Here is a 21,570-nt window from a genome sequence, read left to right as displayed (position 1 = left end):
TGCTATGTGTTTATATATATATATATATATATATATATATATATATATATATATTCATGACAGGACAGCTTACTAATGTATGTTAGAAAATATAGGTAAATCATTCAGGGAAGGTCGTGGTCAAATATAGATCAGATCGCATAGGTGTGCAGTGCCTGTCAGGGATATGACCACATAGAACATGAGTTCACCTGGAGCTTCTGACAGTTACAAGTCCAGTTCAGTTCAGATCCATTGCCCTGTAGCCTCTTATCAGCTCTATGATCAGATGTGACCTCAGATCAGACCTCAGTGGCTGAAGCCGTTTTTAGTTATATACATATATTGGTCCTCAGATCAGACCCAATCTGTTTTATATAAATTTAGGTTTATATTGATTTTAATGAATTCATTTTTACAATACATTTCAGTTTATTTAAACACTAGCAATCCTATGAGTGGAAGATCTCAGACCTTAACAGCAGTACCCAGACTATGACATTCTAAAATTAAAGGGACAGTCTACTTCAGAATTTTTATTGTTTAAATAGATAGCTAATCTCTTTATTACTCATTCTCCAGTTTTGCATAACCAACACAATTATATATTAATATACTTTTTACCTCTGTGATTATCTTTTATCTAAGCCTCTGCAGACTCGCCCTTTATTTCAGTTCTTTTGACAGACTTGCATCTGTCAATCAGTGCCCTCTCATAAGTAACTCAATGGGGGTGAGCACAATGTTATCTATATAGCCTACATAAACTAACACCCTCTAGCTGTAAAAAACTGGCAAATGCATTCAGATAAGAGGCGACCTTCAAGGGCTTAGAAAATAGCATATGAGCCTACCTAGGATTAGCTTTCAAATAAGAATACCAAGAGAAGAAAGTTGTTTAACAGAATATTTAGTATTAAAGGGACATGAAACCAATTTTTTCATGAAAGTTTAATTTTAACTAGAATGTCCCTTTAAGCTTCAAATCAAAACGAACAGCTTCATCTTAACCTTTTTTAAACTAAAAATGTTTAAAAATTACTTTCATATGTATAAAAGCACATTTTAGGGTTTATTGGTCCTTTAAAGGGGCAGTAAACCTAGAAAATAATGTTATATAATTCTGCACTCTGTCTGATAGCAGGAGCGAGCTTCATTGAGTATAATGGGGCAATCGGGCCGGGCTGTGACTAGACAGCTGCCCAAATGCGCTCAGAGGGAAAACCAGACCCGCTCAGTAGAGCACAGAAGCGAAGTCTGAAAAACCCTCTTTTTTAATAAAAATGTCACCGGCAATATTATGTTACATAAAGCTATCACTAATATAATGTTATATAATTCTTCACTATGTGCAGAATTATATAACATTATTTTCTAGGTTTACTGGCCCTTTAAATGGACACTATATTGCTAAATCAATCTGAATAAATAATACAGGTTTTTAAAACATTTAAACTGTCATTTTGTTAGTAAAATGTCCAGGTCATGTTCAGCTCAGGATCTGCAAAGCATTGCCACTTTGAAGCTGACTTTTACCATTGAAGTTCTCTTCAATCAATAGTGAAATGATAAAATGATATAGAAAAGAGTATTTTATAATTTAACTTTTAAGTCCTTTAAAAATGTCCCCTTTAAGGAGACACTACATTCAAAATAAAATTTGTATGATTTAGATAGAACTTGCAGTTTGAAAAAAAACTCAAACAATTTTCTTCCATTATACAAATGTAATTTTCTATGCACACTATTTTAGGCACCAACTCCTATTTGAGCATGTGCAAGAGTGCACTATATATATATATATATATATATATATACACACACATATATATATATATATATATATATATATATATATATATATATATATATATTTATACACATTTTGTGATTGACTAATCTTTGAAATTGATCAAAATCTGCTACTCATTTGAAATTCAAAGTAAGTGCTATTGGTTTCTCTTTTTTATTTTGTATATGTAAAATATGCAGTTCTACTGTATTTACCGGGCCTTTAAATTTAAATCTGCTGCAATAGAACCTTAAAAATAATCACTAATAACTTGTGGGAGTTATAAATTGAAAATGTAACAGCAGCAGCGGGAGGTCCAGCTTGCTAAGGCTATTGCCTCATATGCATAGTCTGCTGAGGTTTCTTATCGTTTCCATCTGTAAACAAATATAATAGATACAGTCTGCTCAAATGACTTAAGCACACAGTAAAAGTGCGCTCTTATTTATGCAGAGCAACAGAAATACCAAGTAAATAAAGTCAATTCACTATAGACTGCCACACCCTGTTGTTTTGATACAAATACAATTGCTGGAATAAGAGAAAGCCAGAGCCGAAATTCCTAAACTAATAATTTCTTTAGTGTTAGTGAAAAAAAATTAAACAAAAATCTGCATATCCGTAGTTTCCTGGCATTGAATTGAGGCACCCGGCTGTCTCTGGGGAAGCTAGTTCAGGAATCAAGATTGTTTAGATGTTGGCAGTGATGAAGAACTCCAGTCACGCACTTTGAACTGACTTTATTCTTTGCATGGGGAAGAAAGCTTCTAGCTTGTTTAGCCGTTGTTTTCAAGATTGTGAAAAGAATTACAACAACAGTGTTGTAAATTCCATAAAGCCCTCGAAATGTTCCCAAATTGCTATTTTTCTCTAGGTGAGTTTCATCAGTACAGAACATGGTTAGTGAAAGTTTTCCTTAAAGGGATAGTAAAGTCAAAAATATTTTTTCAGGATTCAGACAAAGCATGCAATTTTAAACATATTTCTAATTGACTTCTTTGTATCCAATTTGCTACGTCGTCTTCATATATTTTATTGAAAAGGATACTTACGTAGCCTCAGGAGCAGCAATGCACTACTGGGAGCTAGCTGCGGATTGGGAGCTACACATAAAAACCTCTTGCCATAGGTCTATGTGATGTGTTCAGCTAGCTCCCAGTAGTGTATAGCTGTTACTTTAACAAAGGATGCTAAGAATATGAAGCAAATTTGATAATATTAGTAAATTGGAAAGTCACCAATCAGCAGCTAGCCCTCAGTAGTACACTGCAGCTCCTGATCCTATCTAAGTATGCTTTCAAGAAGAATACCAAGAAAGCAAATTCAGTTTAAATATGTGTAGATTGAAAAGTCTCTTAAAATTGTCTAAATCCTAACTTTAATGTCCCTACAATCTCAAAGTGCTACTATTGTAAAGCTTGATTGTTGGACTTTTAATGGTTCATATGGTATATTTACTTAGAATCCAGCTGTTTATAGCCGTTTCCTGTCCTAAGGGGCCAATTATCTAAACCTCGCCAGAATCAGACTTGGTTTTTCAGGCCGACCCTCACAGGGGCTGACCTGGTGGAATTATTGTAAAAAAAAAGTCCCTGTAGGTGGCGAGATGTCTCCTATTGAAATCAATAGAGCTCACTGGAAAGGGACACTTCGCTTCGTAGTTCCCAAATTGCTATATTACGCTAGGTGGGTTTAATCAGTACAGAACAAAATGGTGGGACATTATTATTTTTCCAGATTCTGACAGAGCATGCAATATTAAACATCTTTCTAAATTACTACTATCTAATTATCTTCGTCGTCTTCATATATTTTGTTGAAAAGTATACTTAGGTAGGCTCAGGAGCAGCAATGCACTACTAGCTGCAGATTTGGAGCTACACATATACACCTCTTGCCATTTGCTCACGTGACGTGTTCAGCTAGCTCCCAGTAGTGCATTGCAGCTACTGATACTATATAGGTATGCTTTAATGAAGAATACCAAGAGAGCTAATTAAGTTTGATAATAAATGTGTATATTGAAAAGTCTCTTGTTTTCTCTATCTGAATCTTTAAAGTTTAATTCTGACTTTAATGTCCCTTTAATCTTACAGTGCTACTATTGTACTAAAGCTTGATTGTTGGAGTTTTAATAGTTCACATGATATATTTACTTTTAAATCTAGCTGTTTATAGCCACTTACTGTCCTTCCCTGCAGAAAAATAGGCTACCATTTAGCTTAAGTTTTTACTAAGGAACCTATTATTTAAACCTCGCCAGATCAGACTTGAATTTTTACGCCAACCATCACAGGTGCTGCCCTGGTGGAATTATCGTAAAAAAAAAAGGGTCAGCGTCTTCCTTTGACTAAAAACGCATGTGAATTTATTGGAACTGTATTATTTCTGTTGTTATCACTCAAAAAAACTTGTTAGAAAAAATAAAAAAGGGTCAGTACCTGCGAGTTGCAAAATGTCTCCTACTGAAATTAATGGAACTCGCTGGAAAGGGACGGTAGACCGAAGTTAGCAGTGAGCAGGTGTGCACTTTAAAAACAGAATTTATGTTTACCTGATAAATTACTTTCTCCAACGGTGTGTCCGGTCCACGGCGTCATCCTTACTTGTGGGATATTCTCTTCCCCAACAGGAAATGGCAAAGAGCCCAGCAAAGCTGGTCACATGATCCCTCCTAGGCTCCGCCTTCCCCAGTCATTCGACCGACGTAAAGGAGGAATATTTGCATAGGAGAAATCATATGATACCGTGGTGACTGTAGTTAAAGAAAATAAATCATCAGACCTGATTAAAAAACCAGGGCGGGCCGTGGACCGGACACACCGTTGGAGAAAGTAATTTATCAGGTAAACATAAATTCTGTTTTCTCCAACATAGGTGTGTCCGGTCCACGGCGTCATCCTTACTTGTGGGAACCAATACCAAAGCTTTAGGACACGGATGATGGGAGGGAGCAAATCAGGTCACCTAGATGGAAAGCACCACGGTTTGCAAAACCTTTCTCCCAAAAATAGCCTCAGAAGAAGCAAAAGTATCAAATTTGTAAAAGTTGGTAAAAGTGTGCAGTGAAGACCAAGTCGCTGCCTTACATATCTGATCAACAGAAGCCTCGTTCTTAAAGGCCCATGTGGAAGCCACGGCCCTAGTGGAATGAGGTGTGATTCTTTCAGGAGGCTGCCGTCCGGCAGTCTCATAAGCCAATCTGATGATGCTTTTAAGCCAAAAAGATAGAGAGGTAGAAGTTGCTTTTTGACCTCTCCTTTTACCAGAATAAACAACAAACAAGGAAGATGTTTGTCTGAAATCCTTTGTAGCATCTAAATAGAATTTTAGAGCACGGACAACGTCCAAATTGTGTAACAAACGTTCCTTCTATGAAACTGGATTCGGACACAAAGAAGGTACAACTATCTCCTGGTTAATATTTTTGTTGGAAACAACCTTCGGAAGAAAACCAGGCTCAGTACGTAAAACCACCTTATCTGCATGGACCAGATAGGGCGGAGAACACTGCAGAGCAGATAACTCAGAAACTCTTCTAGCGGAAGAAATTGCAACCTAAAACAAAAACTTTCCAAGATAATAACTTAATATCTACGGAATGTAAGGGTTCAAACGGAACCCCTTGAAGAACTGAAAGAACTAGAGTAAGACTCCAGGGAAGAGTCAAAGGTCTGTAAACAGGCTTGATTCTAACCAGAGCCTGAACAAACGCTTAAACGTCTGGCACAGCTGCCAGCCTTTTGTGAAGTAAAACAGATAAAGCAGAGATCTGTCCCTTCAGAGAACTCGCAGAAAATCCTTTCTCCAAACCTTCTTGTAGAAAGGAAAGAATCTTAGGAATTTTTATCTTGTTCCATGGGAATCCTTTAGATTCACACCAACAGATATATTTTTTCCATATATTATTGTAAATTTTTCTAGTTACAGGCTTTCTAGCCTGAATAAGAGTATCTATTACAGAATCTGAAAACCCACGCTTTGATAAAATCAAGCGTTCAAACTCCAAGCAGTCAGTTGGAGGAAAACCAGATTCGGATGTTCGAATGGACCCTGAATAAGAAGGTCCTGTCTCAAAGGTAGCTTCCATGGTGGAGCCGATGACACATTCACCAGGTCTGCATACCAAGTCCTGCGTGGCCACACAGGAACTATCAAGGTCACCGAAGCCCTCTCCAGATTGATCCTGGCTACCAGCCTGGGAATGAGAGGAAACGGTGGGAATACATAAGCTAGGTTGAAGATCCAAGGTGCTACTATTGTATCCAATAGAGTCGCCTTGGGATCCCTGGATTTGGACCCGTAACAAGGGACCATGAAGTTCTGACGAGAGGCCATCAGAACCATGTCTGGAATGCCCCATAATTGAGTTATTTGGGCAAAGATTTCCAGATGGAGTTCCCACTCCCCCGGATGCTCCTCCATCGCCAGGGAACTCCTTGTTACCCCCTGATGGTTGATATATGTAACAGTCGTCATGATGTCTGATTGAAACCTTATGAATTTGGCCTTTGCTAGTCGAGGCCAAGCCTTGAGAGCATTGAATATCGCTCTCAGTTCCATTATGTTTATCGGGAGAAGAGAGTCTTCCCGAAACCATAGACCCTGAGTTTTCAGGGGTTCCCAGACCGCGCCCCAGCCCACCAGACTGGCGTCGGTCGTGACAATGACCTACTCTGGTCTGCGGAAGCTCATTCCCTGTGACAGGTTGTCCAGGGTCAGCCACCAACGGAGTGAATCTCTGGTTATTTGATCTACTTGTATCGTCGGAGACAAGTCTGTATAATCCCCATTCCACTGTCTGAGCATGCACAGGTGCAATGGTCTTAGATGAATTCGTGCAAAAGGAACTATGTCCATTGCCGCAACCATCAAACCTATTACTTCCATGGACTGCGCTATGGAAGGAAGAAGAACAGAATGAAGTACCTGACAAGAGCTTAGAAGTTTTGATTTTCTGGCCTCTGTCAGAAAAACCTTCATTTCTAAGGAAACTATTATTGTTCCCAAGAAGGGAACTCTTGTTGACGGGGACAGAGAACTTTTTTCTATGTTCACTTTCCACCCGTGAGATCTGAGAAAGGCTAGGACAATGTCCGTATGAGCCCTTGCTTTTGACAGAGACGACACTTGAATCAGGATGTCGTCCAAGTAAGGTACTACTGCAATGCCCCTTGGTCTTAGCACCGCTAGAAGGGACCCTAGTACCCTTGTGAAAATCCTTGGAGCAGTGGCTAATCCGAATGGAAGTGCCACAGGTAATGCTTGTCCAGAAAGGCGAACCTCAGGAACCGAAAATGTTCCTTGTGGATAGGAATACGTAGGTACGCATCCTTTAAGTCCACCGAATGGTTTCCATTTTGAATGATGAAACCCTTAGAAACTTGTTTAGAATCTTGAGATCTAAAATAGGTCTGAATGTTCCCTCTTTTTTGGGAATTATGAACAGGTTGGAGTAAAAACCCATCCCTTGTTCTCCTAATGGAACAGGATGAATCACTCCCATGCTTAACAGGTCTTCTACACAGTGTAAGAATGTCTGTTCCAAGATAATTGAGACCCGTGGAACCTTCCCCTTGGGGGTAGTTCCCTGAATTCCAGGAGATAACCTTGAGAAACTATTTCTAGCGCCCAAGGATCCTGAACATCTCTTGCCCCAGCCTGAGCAAAGAGAGAAAGTCTGCCCCCCACCAGATCCTTCCCAGATCGGGGGCCAACACTTCATGCTGTTTTGGTAGCAGTGGCAGGTGACTTGGCCTGCTTACCCTTGTTCCAGCCTTGCATCGGCCTCCAGGCTGGCTTGGTTTGAGAAGTATTACCCTCTTGCTTAGAGGGTGTAGAATTTGAGGCTGGTCCGTTTCTGCGAAAGGGACGAAAATTTGGCTTCTTTTTAGCCTTAAAAGACCTATCCAGAGGAAGGGCGTGGCCCTTTCCCCCAGTGATGTCTGAAATAATCTCTTTCAAGTCAGGGCCAAACAGTGTTTTACCCTTGAAAGGGATGTTAAGCAAAAGCGCTCTGCGCGCCACAATAGCAAACCCTGAATTATTCGCCGCTAATCTAGCTAATTGCAAAGCGGCATCTAAAATAAAAAAGAGAGTTAGCCAATTTAAGAGCTTGAACTCTGTCCAAAACCTCCTCGTACGAAGATTCTTTATTGAGCGACTTTTCTAGTTCTTCGAACCAGAAACACGCAGCTGTAGTGACAGGAACAATGCATGAAATTGGTTGTAGAAGGTAACCTTGCTGAACAAACATCTTTTTAAGCAAACCCTCTAACCTTTAATCCATAGGATCTTGAAAGCACAACTATCTTCTATAGGAATAGAAGTGCGTTTGTTTAGAGTAGAAACCGCCCCCTCGACCTTGGGGACTGTATGCTATAAGTCCTTTCTGGGGTCGACTATAGGAACTAATTTCTTAAATATAGGGGGAGGACAAAAGGTATGCCGGGCCTTTCCCACTCCTTATTTACTATGTCCGCCACCCGCTTGGGTATAGGAAAAACATCGGGGGGCACCGGAACCTCTAGGAACTTGTCCATCTTACCTAATTTCTCTGGAATGACCAAATTGTCACAATCATCCAGAGTAGATAATACCTCCTTAAGTAGTGCGTGGAGATGTTGAAATTTAAATTTAAAAGTTACAATATCAGGTTCTGCTTGTTGAGAAATTTTCCCTGAATCTGAAATTTCTCCCTCAGACAAAACCTCCCTCCTGGCCCCTTCAGATAGGTGTGAGGGTATGTCAGAACAGATATCATCAGCGTCCTCTTGCTCTTCAGTGTTTAAAACAGAGCAATCACGCTTTCTCTGATAAGTAGGCATTTTGGAAAAAATGCATGCAATAGAATTATCCATTACAGCCATTAATTGTTGTATGGTAATAAGTATTGGCGCACTAGATGTACTAGGGGCCTCTTGTGTGGGCAAAACTGGTGTAGACACAGAAGGGGATGATGCAGTACCATGCTTACTCCCCTCATTAGAGGAATCATCTTGGGCAATATCATATCTATGGCATTATTATCCCTACTTTGTTTGGACATTATGACACAAATATATCACATATATTTAAATGGGGAGACACATTGGCTTTCATACATATAGAACATCGTTATCTGATGGTTCAGACATGTTAAACAGGCTTAAACTTGTCAACAAAGCACAAAAAACGTTTTACAATAAAACCGTTACTGTCCCTTTAAATTTCAAACTGAACACACTTTATTACTGAATATGTGAAAAAGTATGAAGGAATTGTTCAAATTTCACCAAAATTTCACCACAGTAACTTAAAGCCTTAAAAGTATTGCACACCAAATTTGAAAGCTTTAACCCATAAAATAACGGAACCGGAGCCGTTTTTACATTTAACCCCTATACAGTCCCAGGTATCTGCTTTGCTGAGACCCAACCAAGCCCAGAGGGGAATACGATACCAAATGATGCCTTCTATAAGCTTTTTCAGTGGTTCTTAGCTCCTCACACATGCATCTGCATGCCATGCTTTCCAAAAACAACTGCGCATTAGAGGCGCGAAAATGAGGCTCTGTCTATGACTAGAAAAGGCCCCCAGTGAAAAAGGTGTCCAATACAGTGCCTGCCGTTTTTATTAAAACAATCCCCAAGATTTAACAACTATTAAAAGTAATAATCTGTCAAATATACTTAGTAAAGTAATCGTTTTAGCCCAGAAAAATGTCTACCAGTTTTTTAAGCCCTAATGAAGCCCTTTATTCTTTTACTTAAACTTAAGAAAATGGCTTACCGGTTCCCATAGGGAAAATGACAGCTTCCAGCATTACCGAGTCTTGTTAGAAATGTGTCATACCTCAAGCAGCAAAAGTCTGCTCACTGTTTCCCCCAACTGAAGTTAATTCCTCTCAACAGTCCTGTGTGGAAACAGCCATCGATTTTAGTAACGGTTGCTAAAATCATTTTCCTCTTACAAACAGAAATCTTCATCTCTTTCCTGTTTCAGAGTAAATAGTACATACCAGCACTATTTTAAAATAACAAACTCTTGATTGAAGAATAAAAACTACATTTAAACACCAAAAAACTCTAAGCCATCTCCGTGGAGATGTTGCCTGTACAACGGCAAAGAGAATGACTGGGGAAGGCGGAGCCTAGGAGGGATCATGTGACCAGCTTTGCTGGGCTCTTTGCCATTTCCTGTTGGGGAAGAGAATATCCCACAAGTAAGGATGACGCCGTGGACCGGACACACCTATGTTGGAGAAAAGTAAATCTTGCAGCCAATATAAATCACATTACGCTGCTTTCTGTGTACAGCATCTTTACAATCACCTATATTTTCGTATGCATGTGTTTTTCTATTAGAGTTATGATTTTCTAGAGTTTTGAGAAAAGCTCGCCACCTGTTTACGAGAAAAAACGGTGAGATCTGAAGTGTGCGTAAATCTTTACAGAATTAGGCTGGGCTTAGAGAGACAAATTCATATACGCCCATGGAATGCCCATGTTCAGCCAATTATACGAAAAAGACAACAATTACGCTTTGTATTTTGTACTTATAAATACAAATTTCTGTGTGTGTTTTGCACACCCAGTGTACTTAAATTATGATTTGCACTGTGCATATTTAAAATGATTTATTCCTGTGTAATTTACATACAAGTTTTTGATAAAATACAATTTTTTAATGCACCGTAACAATACAATTTTTACCTACGTATTTTTGTGTGAATGGTTCAATTATTTGTTTTGCAAGATTTTTAAAACATTAATTTTATTGCGCATTTTTGTAATGTATGTATCTCCTCTCCATATGAAAATGCAGAATACGCCCCTTAGCAAGACACCCTGATTTCAGGGTAAAAGGTGACTTTAGATCATTCCACCAGGGACATAGAAGTACTGGCGAGCATTCTTATAGAATCTCACCAGCCCAGAGACCTTTAGATCATCGGGCCGTAAAACACAATTCATTGAATACTTATGCACCGGACAGGAGGTCTACTGGATTTTGCAGTTCATAATAAACTATATTTCTTTGTGGGAATCCATCTTGTTCCCATGGTGAGAGGAATACCCATTCCATTCTTATATCACTTCTTACAAAGCTTATAATAAGTAGATTTCTTATATCAAATAGAAAGAAATACGTTTATGTTTCTATCAGCGGCAAAACTACAGGGGGTGCAGAGGTTGCAATTGCGACTGGGCCCCCAAGGGTGGGGGCCCAGCTTAAAAAAAATAATAATTTTTTTTTACAATGCCTGCACTGATATCATGTGAGTGTGACATGATGCTTCACTAGTGTCTCTGACTACAGGGGTTAGTCTTTCTGTTTTACCCATTGGTGTTTGTATGTGTGTGTGTGTATGTATGTATGTGTGTGTGTATGTATGTGACTGTGTGTGTATTTATGCATGTATGTGTGTGTGTGTATATGTTTGTGGAACCAGCAAATTACAGACCTTGTTACTACAGCATGGGGGAGCGGGGGGTAAACAGTGTCAGTCTATACAGTACCACTATATACAGTACGGGGGGGCTGGACCATGTCACAGACTACTGTGGTCACTGTATAGTAAGTACTGGGGTGGGTAGGGTCAGGCCAGCCATCTCACCGGCAGATTACAGACTGTGTCACTGACTTACCATATACACTACTGGTGGGTTAAACAGTGTCACTATATACAGTGATAGGAGGTCAGACCATCTCACAGACTGTGGGCACAGGGTACCTCCTTTTGCATACATGTAATCTGATTCACATTTTATTTCTGTGTTTTAATTATATATATATATATATATATAAAAAAAAGATATATATCAAATTCACTTTTTGGGGGTGGCCCTTCTTAGATTCTTGCACCTGGGCCCTGTGGTTTCTAGTTACGCCTCTGGTTTCAATGTGAGATAACAAATGTACTTTTGCCTGGATTTTATGTATGTTTGATTTGTTCTCGTTTTATAATTTTTTTTTTATCTAAATAAACAGTGTATTAGAAGTTCAAATATCTTCGTTGGGTAATGAATTTATACATTTCTCTTTGATATTGTTAATGTTTATAACATTTTGTAAATATTAATATGTACATATTTTAAAACCATTAGAGAAAATCATTTTTCTTGATAGGTAACGTATGACTGCTAAATGCTCCCACACAGATCATCAAGTCTAATGAATTCAATATGGGACAGTTCTAATTTAACAAAACGCAGAAATGTTATTGTATAAAAATCTCCCGTCTATTTGGGATCTCATAGTAAACTAGAATTCTTTTCTGAACTCAAGATCTCTCCACCCACTCATAAAAAAAATCTTTTAGGCAATGTCTGGAACTCTTATCTTCAGGATTTCAAATTATGAAGATAATAAACCTTATTAAAGCTGGTCTGTGAACTAGGATTTTGCAATTTTGTTTATAGAAGTATGAAGTTTTAAACATATTTCCATTTCACTTCTATTGTCTAATTCGATAATAGAAGTAAATTGCAAAGTTGTTTAAAATTGTATGTTCTATCTGAATCATGAAAGAAAAGTTTAGTGTTTCATGTTTTATTAAAAGTATTAAAAAAATAAATAAAGCATTATCCTACCACGTCACTACTTTTAAACAGTTGTTTTTTTAATTTGCTGGATTGGTAAACAATATAAAAATATTAAACAAAAAAATATTATTTATATATTTTTGATGTAAACCAGCATATACACAGAACATAAAAATACAGATAAAATAGCAGATGAAATAAGCCCCATTTGAAGCAGATAAAAGATAGAGAAATCTGGGATTGGGGGGTTTAATAAACATAAGGTCTGCATTGTGTCCCGAATGTTGGTGAAAGTCATCTTAGTTATTTTTCTTGTATTATTGGTACTGCTAAAAAATATAACAAACAATTTACAAAATAATTTAAAATGTTATATTTCATTAAAGAATTTTATGTTTAAACAAATGTCACAGCTAGTGATTGGCGGATATGCATGTATGCTTCTCGGGAGCAGAAATTTACCTTGTAGGAGTCAAAGTTTAACTTTGTAGGAGTTAAACAAAGAGGGTGAAATTACTTATGTGGCGCAGGCTTCAGCGCAACTGCTGAAACCTGTGTCGCCCGTAATTTCACCTCGCACATCGGGGAATCCAATAAACTGCCGTTAGTCTGATAAACTAGCAATGTCCAGAAATTTGCGTAAATACAAATTTCTGGAGACGCCAGTTATTTACGGCACATTAGAAACTGCCGGCACCTAAGAAAAAAAAAAAATCTCCCGTAAAAGTCTAACCCGCCTCCCAAAAATAAAGCCAACACGTAAAACCCCTATATCCCCTATCACCCCCATATTGGAATTAATAATAAATGTATTAACCCCTAATCCCCCAACCCTCCACATCGTAATCTAACTAATTAAACTATATGCCAACCCCACATCGCAAAGTATTTTATAAACATAGTAACCCCAAATCCGCCAAACCTCCACAACGCAATAAACCTAATAAATCTATTAACCCCTAAACCGCCAACCCCCCACAACGCAATTAACATAATAAATCTATTAACTCCTAAACCCTCAACCCCCCACAACGCAAATAACTAATTAAATTACTAAGCCCCCTTACCTAACACCCCCTAAATTAACGCCAATTATCTAAAATTAAAAAATACTAAATTACAAATAAAATTAAAAACCTAACATTACTTTAAAAATAAAAAAATAAATTTAAATTAATCTAGAATTACAAAAAATAAAAAATTCTAACATTACAGAAAATAATAAACTAAATTATCAAAAATAAAAAAATTAAACCTAATCTCTATGAAAATATAAAAGCCCCCCCCAAATAAACACACACCATAATCTAATCTAAACTACCAATAGCCCTTAAAAAGGCCTTTTGTAGGGCATTTCCCTAAGTTAAACAGCTCTTTTACATTTAAAAAATACTAAGTCCCCACTAACAGTAAAACCCCACCACCCACCAAACCCCCCAAAATAAAATAAACCTAACACTAAAAAAAAAACACCTAAACTACCCATTGCCCCTAAAGGGGCATTTGTATAGGCATTGCCCTTAAAAGGGCATTCAGCTCTTTTAAAGCCCTTAAAAAGACATTCAGCACTTTTACAATTGCCCATTAAATCCCTAATCTTAAAAAAAACCAACACCCCCCCAAAAAAACAACAAAAATAACTAAGTTTAAACCACAAATAGGTACTCACAGTTCCTGAAGTCCGGCAGTGACACTAAAAAAAACTACTAAACTACTAAAAATACCCTAAAGGGGCATTTGTATGGACATTCAGCTCTTTTACTGCCCTTAAAATGCTCCCAAAATAAAAACACCCCCTAATCTAATCTAAACTACCAATAGCCCTTAAAAAGGCCTTTCGTAGGGCATTTCCCTTAGTTAAACAGCTCTTTTACATTTCAAAAATACTAAGTCCCCCCTAACAGTAAAACCCCACCACCCATCAAACCCCCCAAAATAAAATAAACCTAACACTAAAAAAAAACTAAACTACCATTGCCCCTAAAGGGGCATTAATATGGGCATTGCCCTTAAAATGGCATTCAGCTCTTTTACAAGTACCCATTAAATCCCTAATCTAAAAAAATAAAATAAAAAAGCTTAACCCCAAAATAGGTATTAACGGTTCCGGAAGTACGGCGGTGAAGTCTTGTTCCAGGCAATGAAGTCTTCTTCCAAGCGGCCTACATCTTCTTCCAAGCGAGGAGCTCTTCTTTCTTCATCCAGGACCAAGCCGGCGAAAAAGCGGAGATGACCGCAGAACTGAAGACCAGTGACCGCGGAGCATGGAGGATTCTCTTTGTACGATCACCACCGTACGCTGACTATTGAATGCAAGGTACACGTTTTAATATGGCGTACCTTGCATTCCTATTGGCTGTAAAAAATTCAAATCAGCATATAGGATGAGAGCTACTCAAATCCTATTGGCTGATTTGAATTAGCCAATAGGATTTCAGTAGCTCAAATCCTATTGTTTCAAATCAGTCAATAGGATTTGAGTAGCTCTCATCCTTTTGTTTGATTTGAATTATTTCAGCCTGTAGGAATGCAAGGTACGCCGTATTTAAACGAGTACCTTTCATACTATAGTCGGTGTACACTGGCTATAGTACGGAAAGGATTCTCCGCGCTCCATCGCTCCACGGTCGGCGGTCATCAGTTCCGCGGTCATCTCCGCTCCGTGCCGGCTTAGTCCTGAATGAAGAAAGAAGAGGTCCTCGCTTGGAAGATGTTGGCCGCTTGGAAGAAGACTTCACTGCCTGGAACAAGACTTCACAGCCGGACTTCCGGAACCATGAGTACCTATTTTGGGGTTAGGCTCTTTATTTATTTTTTTTAGATTAGGGATTTAATGTGCACTTGTAAAAGAGCTGAATGCCATTTTAAGGGCAGTAAAAGAGCTGAATGTCCATACAAATGCCCCTTTAGGGTATTTTTAGTAGTTTAGTAGTTTTTTTAGTGTTAGGTTTAGTTTATTTTGGGGGGTTTGGTGGGTGGGGGTTTTACTGTTAGGGGGGACTTAGTATTTTTTTAGAGGTAAAAGAGCTGTTTAACTTAGGGCAATGCCCTACAAAAGTCCCTTTTAGGGGCAATTGGTAGATTAGTTTAGATTAGGGGGTGTTTTTATTTTGGGGGACTTTTTATTTTCATAAGGAGTAGGTTTATTTTTTTTATTTTTTATAATTGTGTTTATTTTTTTCTGTGATTGTAGACTTTTTTATTTTTTGCGTTGTGGGTGAATGGCGGATTAGGGGTTAATACATATATTAGGTAGATTGCAATGTGGGTGAATGGTGGATTAGGGGTTAATAGTTTTATTAGTTATTGTGGTGGGGGTTGGCGGTTGACAGGTAGATAGATATTGCACATGCGTTAGGGGTTAAGTTATTATCTTCAGGTGGTTACGCTGCTTAAATTTTCAGCGCAAGGCTTGCTGCGCCTGTCTATGTGTGGCAAGGTGAAAATGGAGTAAAATTTCTCCATTTTCGTTGCGTAAGTCTTTGCGCTTAATATGTGATACCGATTTTCGGCACGGTTCTATGTTAGCTTATAGGAGTAAAATTAGCGGGCGACAGGTGAAATATACGTGCCGCATTTATATGCGGCACCATATATGTGATAGCAAAATCAGACTAAAAGCCGGCATTGCCGGCTTTTGCGTGCGACGCCGCATATGTAATCTTGCCCAGAGTATGATGATATAAAGTTCCTTGCTCTGGTAGGATTATATAAGAAGTCTCATCAATATTTTTGAGGTCCCTCAACGTATTTTAGAAAGGGAAATTTTGGCTTGAGAGCTTATATCTTGATATGTAGGGATCTTATCTACTTAAGGGGTGTTGCAAGGCAGTGCATAGACAAGAGTTGTCTCTGAATTCTGGGGACATCACAAGACATCACTGTCTACTACTGCTTGGGTTTGTGCACATATGAGGGATTGTTTGGATATGTAGGTTCAGGTGGATTGGTGGAAGGGTTAGCGTCTCTGTTAAAAAAAAATACAAACATTACATTTTAACAGAGAAAACAAAGCAACATTATAAAATATAGGCGGAATCATTTTTAATGAAACCCTAAGTACTAGGACTTTAAGTTAGGAAGTTACTTTTTTGGTAGAATTCTAAATTACTTTCCATATTTATAGCATTTGGAATAGTCTAAAATGTATGTGTCTAGATAATCTAACTAAAGATTACTTAGACAAGAAGCATGGGAATTCCTTTGCAGTTTTGTTTTACATGATGTGTCACATTAAATGTAAACACAGTTATTTTCACAGCAAAGAATATATTGAACACATCAATGTATCTGAATCTTTTTTCCTGGTCATGAAATTGCTACCACCGCCTTAAAGGCAGAGATCTTACTCATACTAATATTTTGCCACCAGCTGGCAACATTGTGACCAGGGTAACATATCCACTGCACTATTATGGTAGCTTAGAGATTGCTGTCAGGGTAAAAATGAAAGACAGGAACCACATGTACTTGCCACTACACATTAGTGTTTCAGCACTGTACTGTAGACTGTTGTTATCTGTACAATACTTCAGCCTGTCAGAACTATTAGTTGTTTTTTGTTTTTTTACAGCCAGTCCCTTGAGAAGCTGAATGTATCTGTTTACTGATTGCAGTTTTCTTTCTGAATATTTGTAGCATGAAACAATGCAGACAAAATGTTATATGATGATTTTATGTGGTCTTTAGAAAAACTGTTTGTGTGTTATACTTTATTACCTTTTTAATATAATTTGCTTATATGTAGCCATTTTCCCCAATACTCAGTTTCTTTATCTAATCAGGATGCTGATAAGCATAATCATTGTAAAATGACAAATTTACCTATATCTGTAGAAAAATAATAGACAGGATAGAAAATGTACCACAAAGCCACTAGCTCCGGAAATGGTGTAATTAGTTTGTGGGTTGCCTTAGATAAAATATGCCTCCCCCTGAACCCCAACAATTTTACCTCATATTTGCCTCAGATATTTCTCACAGGCGGAGGCCAGCGGTCATTTACCACTGCTAGACAGACAGGGATTGATGATAAAATGTATAAATAAATCATTGGAGAGTATGTTGGAAGGCATCATGCCATAGAGGTACCACTCAACATTTTCCTGCTTAAAGGGACAGTCTAGTCCAAAATAAATATTTATGATTTCGATAGGGCGTGCCATTTTAAACAACTTTCCAATTTACTTTTATCACCAATTTTGCGTTGTTCACTTGGTATTCTTAGCAGAAAGCTAAACATAGGAGGCTCATTTGCAAATGTCTTAGCCCTTAAAGGCTGCCTATTATCTAAAAGCATTGACAGTTTTACACCACTACAGGATGTTAGTTCATGTAGAGTTATCTAGGAGTCAGCACTGATTGGCTAAAATGCAAGTCTGTCAAAAGAACTGAAATAACGGGGCAGTTTGCAGAGGCTTAGATGCAAGATCATCACAGAGGTAAAAAGTGTATTAATATAACTTAATATAACTGTGTTGCTTATTTAAATCTAGGGAAACGACAATAAAGGGATTATCATTCTTTTTAAACAATAAAAATTCTGGTGTAGACTGTCCCTTTAATACTGCTCCCTCAGGGAGAGGCCTAGTTGGTTTAGGTCCTGAGTCCTTGGCAAATAAGAAACTGCAGCAGACAAATAAGAAGTTAAAGGGACACTAAACCCATTTTTTTTTACTTTAAGGATTCAGATAGAGAATGCTATTTTAATCAACTTTCTAATTTACTCCTATTATCAGTTTTTCTTTGTTCTCTTGCTGTCTTTATTTAAAAATCAGGAATGTAAAGCTTAATAGATGGACCATTTTTGGTTCAGAACCTGGGTTAGGCTTGCTTATTGGTTTGCTAAATATCTCTACCAATAAGCAAGCACTATCCAGGGTGCTGAACCTAAAATGGGCTGGCTCCTAAGATTTAAATTCCTGCTTTTTAAATAAAGATAGCAAGAGAACGAAGAAAGATTGATAATAGGAGTAAATTAGAAAGTTGCTTAAAATTGCACGATCTGTCTGAATCATGAAAGAAAACATTTGGGTTTTTCCATCCTTGATAACAAAACTATTGTAATATGTTTTCTGCCTTAATAATAAATAACTGGTAGTAAAATAAAGACAGATATCATATTAACCAAGTAAAAAATAATTTACATAAAAAACAGAAATATCAGTTTAGTCAAATTTGGGATATAGATCTGCATTTCTTAACTTATTTTAATCAGTGTCATTGTGTGCCCATACCCAGTGCTACAGAATTTAGCAGTGCCTTACAAATAAAATATAACAATATTAACAAAAGAAAACAAAATCACAGACTTGTTAGCACAGACTTAGCAATGATCTCAGTGATACCCCAAATCAGTAGTAGTAACACACTATGGTGCCCAGACACACTAATACAAAAATAAATCCCTGTTTTGTGTTACTTTGATTAGCGATTATTATGGTAAAACAGAATTTGATCTAGAAGCAATGATCCCAGAGGACAGCAATTCTAATAATTAAAATTCAGCATGGAAATTATGTAAATCTTTTTTTTGTGTGCAAAATATAGCACAACCCGTGTGCCAATTACTTCAGAAATAGAAACATAGAATTTAACGGTAGATAAGAACCAAACAACCCATAATTCTTGTGCAGTGTAAACCTCTCTCTTAGAATAGCCTTATTCGTGTCCCAGGCTTTTTTTTTTATTATTTTACAGTCCTTGTGTTTACCACCTCTATTGGAAGTTTATTCCATGACTTAACCAGCCTTTCTGTAAAAAAAACTCTGCTTCCTCAACTTTTTCCTGAACCACCTACCCTCTTACTTAAAGGGATAAGAAACCCAAAGTGTTTCTTTTATAGTTTATATAGAGAATACAATTTTTAACAATTTACCAATTTGTTTCTATTATCAATGTTGCTTCATTCTCATGATATCCTTTATTGAAGGAGCAACAATGCACTACTTGGAGCTAGCTGAAACCATTGGTAAACCAATGACAGGAGGCATATATGTTTAGCTCCAATCAGCAGCTAGCTCCCAGCTCCTGAGTCTACCTGCTATGCTTTCAAACAAAGGATACCAAGAGAACAAAGCAAATTAGATAATAGAAGTATATTGTAAAGTTGTGTAAAATGACATGAAAGAAAAAATGTGGGATTTATATCTGTTTAAGATTGTGACCCCTTGATTGGTAACCTCCTTTTTGTGGAAACTCCTTTAGCTTCCTTCATCTATCATTACGATAATAGAAATAAATAAACGATTATGAAATGTTAAATATTACTGGAATAAAATGGTTGCCAATAGCATTAAAAACAGATATGTGACAAAGTAAAATAAAGACTGAGGCACAGCTATACCATTTATCTGTCCATCTCTTACATAACACATAAGCATAGCCCGGTTTTCTTGTTCTCGTCCTGTATCTTTCCTTACAGCATCTCTTAGTTGTACAGGTTCCTTTCTTTCATATTTATAGCACTTCATAACTGGTGATTTGTAAATACATTACTGTTTAACAGCTGTACATGTAGAGGGCGCAGAATGCAAGAACAAAATATTATCAGCTTACAAGTTTTATCAACTCTCATCAGATTACTGTGGCTTTTAAAAAGAATTAGGAACCACATGATCACTCACAAAATAGTACTTAAAACCACATAGCACTATTGAGACACATCTCCTGTCTTGTTTTCATGTTATCCCTGCCTTAGCAGCTGTAAATATATGTCCAGATGCAGCCGATTCAGATAGCTGTTTGGCAGCATATTATCAAGCCCTTGTAATCACCAGTGAGTGAGCAATCAGTACAGGGTAACCAATACTAACCTACTCCTAGTTCAAATCTTATTTTAGGATACAGTCACTCTCAGCTATTAAGCAGTTACTAAGAGAATGTTACACAGTACCTGTACAAGACTTCAGGTGAGACGTAGTTGCTGCTGGGATGGAATTCATTAAATTGGTCCTTTCACATATTCAGTTTTTCCTCTTAATGTCTCTCCTGTGGTCTTTTCACATCAGTCGATTCTTTCATTTAGAAGTTTCTTTTGCTCTTTGTTCATGGTTTTGATTATAACAGAACTGTTCACGGTCTCGTCGTGGCTTTTTAATGTCTTTAGTTTCCTCTCTCTAAAAACAGCCTTTTTTTTCTGGCTACCAATCCCAGCACTTCCTGTTGGTCTTTTTTTTCTCTTAAATACAGGATGCAACACATGACACAGTTCCCTTTTCATAATCCAGCCACCGATGTGAAAGCTCAAACTAAATGGATAAATGAAAAGTGACAAAGAGGTCTTGGAGCTGCCACTTACCTCCATAATTGTCTTTTCAAGTCCATGCTTCTTTACAAAAATAACTCAGCGGTACTGTAGCTATCTGCTTTACAAGGCGCTGAAACAAGAGGCAAAGATAAAGAGCATCAAACAATTCCTTATCAATTGCTAGGTTTTTGTAAGAGGCCATCATGTAAGTTTGATGGATGAAATGAAAATGTAAAATGTAAAAAATGTCCACATTTTTTTTAACAGTTCGATCATGATACATAAGGGAGATACTTAAAGGTACAGAATACTTGAAAATTTGTATTGTTTAATAACATAGATAATCCCTTTATTACCCATTCCCCAGTTTTGCATAACCAACACTATTATAATAAAGGGACAGTCTAGTCAAAATTAAACTTTCATGATTCAGATAGGGCATCCAATTTTAAACAACTTTCCAATTTACTTTTATCATCAAATTTGTTTGTTCTCTTGGTATTCTTTTTTTTCTTCTTTCTTTCTAACATTCTACATTTTTATTGAGGTCATCAATTCAAAATAAAGAAAGGAAAAAGTATCCAAAGCATACGGCAAATAAAAACACAGCGTTATCATTACTATAGATACAACAAAAAATAGACATAATCTGTTGTAGATTAACAAAGTAATAAAATATCATAATGTCATTCTATATCAGAGGTCATTACTCTTATAACATTTGCAATTGCCATTGTAATAGATACAAAAATAGAAAAAAACATAATATGCTGTATATTAGCAAAGTAAATAAATATCATTGCCTCATTTTATATAAATAAAAGAGTGTTCTTGTAAGATGTACATTTCCCTATGATCTAGGGCAGCAATTTCACAAAGCTAATGGATATCCAGGTGGGGGGGGGGGGGGGGGGTAAAAAAACATAATTTATGTAAGAACTTACCTGATAAATTCATTTCTTTCATATTAGCAAGAGTCCATGAGCTAGTGACGTATGGGATATACATTCCTACCAGGAGGGGCA

At 37.3% G+C, this 21,570-nt stretch overlaps 1 protein-coding gene across 1 annotated transcript in view; it reads right to left on the bottom strand.

The window, feature by feature from the left end:
• The window catches only part of ACVRL1 (activin A receptor like type 1), a 256,334-nt gene extending 235,862 nt beyond the window's left edge, over nucleotides 1-20,472 (bottom strand). Inside the window, exon 1 of the mRNA XM_053708027.1 lies at nucleotides 20,192-20,472. The gene's annotated coding sequence lies outside the window, so the exon portion shown is untranslated. The remainder of the gene's footprint in view (nucleotides 1-20,191) is intronic.
• Between the last annotated feature and the right edge of the window lie 1,098 nt (nucleotides 20,473-21,570).

The sequence above is a fragment of the Bombina bombina genome, chromosome 3 (genome assembly GCF_027579735.1).
Source record: "Bombina bombina isolate aBomBom1 chromosome 3, aBomBom1.pri, whole genome shotgun sequence".
Taxonomy (NCBI): domain Eukaryota; kingdom Metazoa; phylum Chordata; class Amphibia; order Anura; family Bombinatoridae; genus Bombina; species Bombina bombina.
Note: the sequence above shows the minus strand (reverse complement) of the source record. Positions and strands in the feature narration are given on the sequence as shown.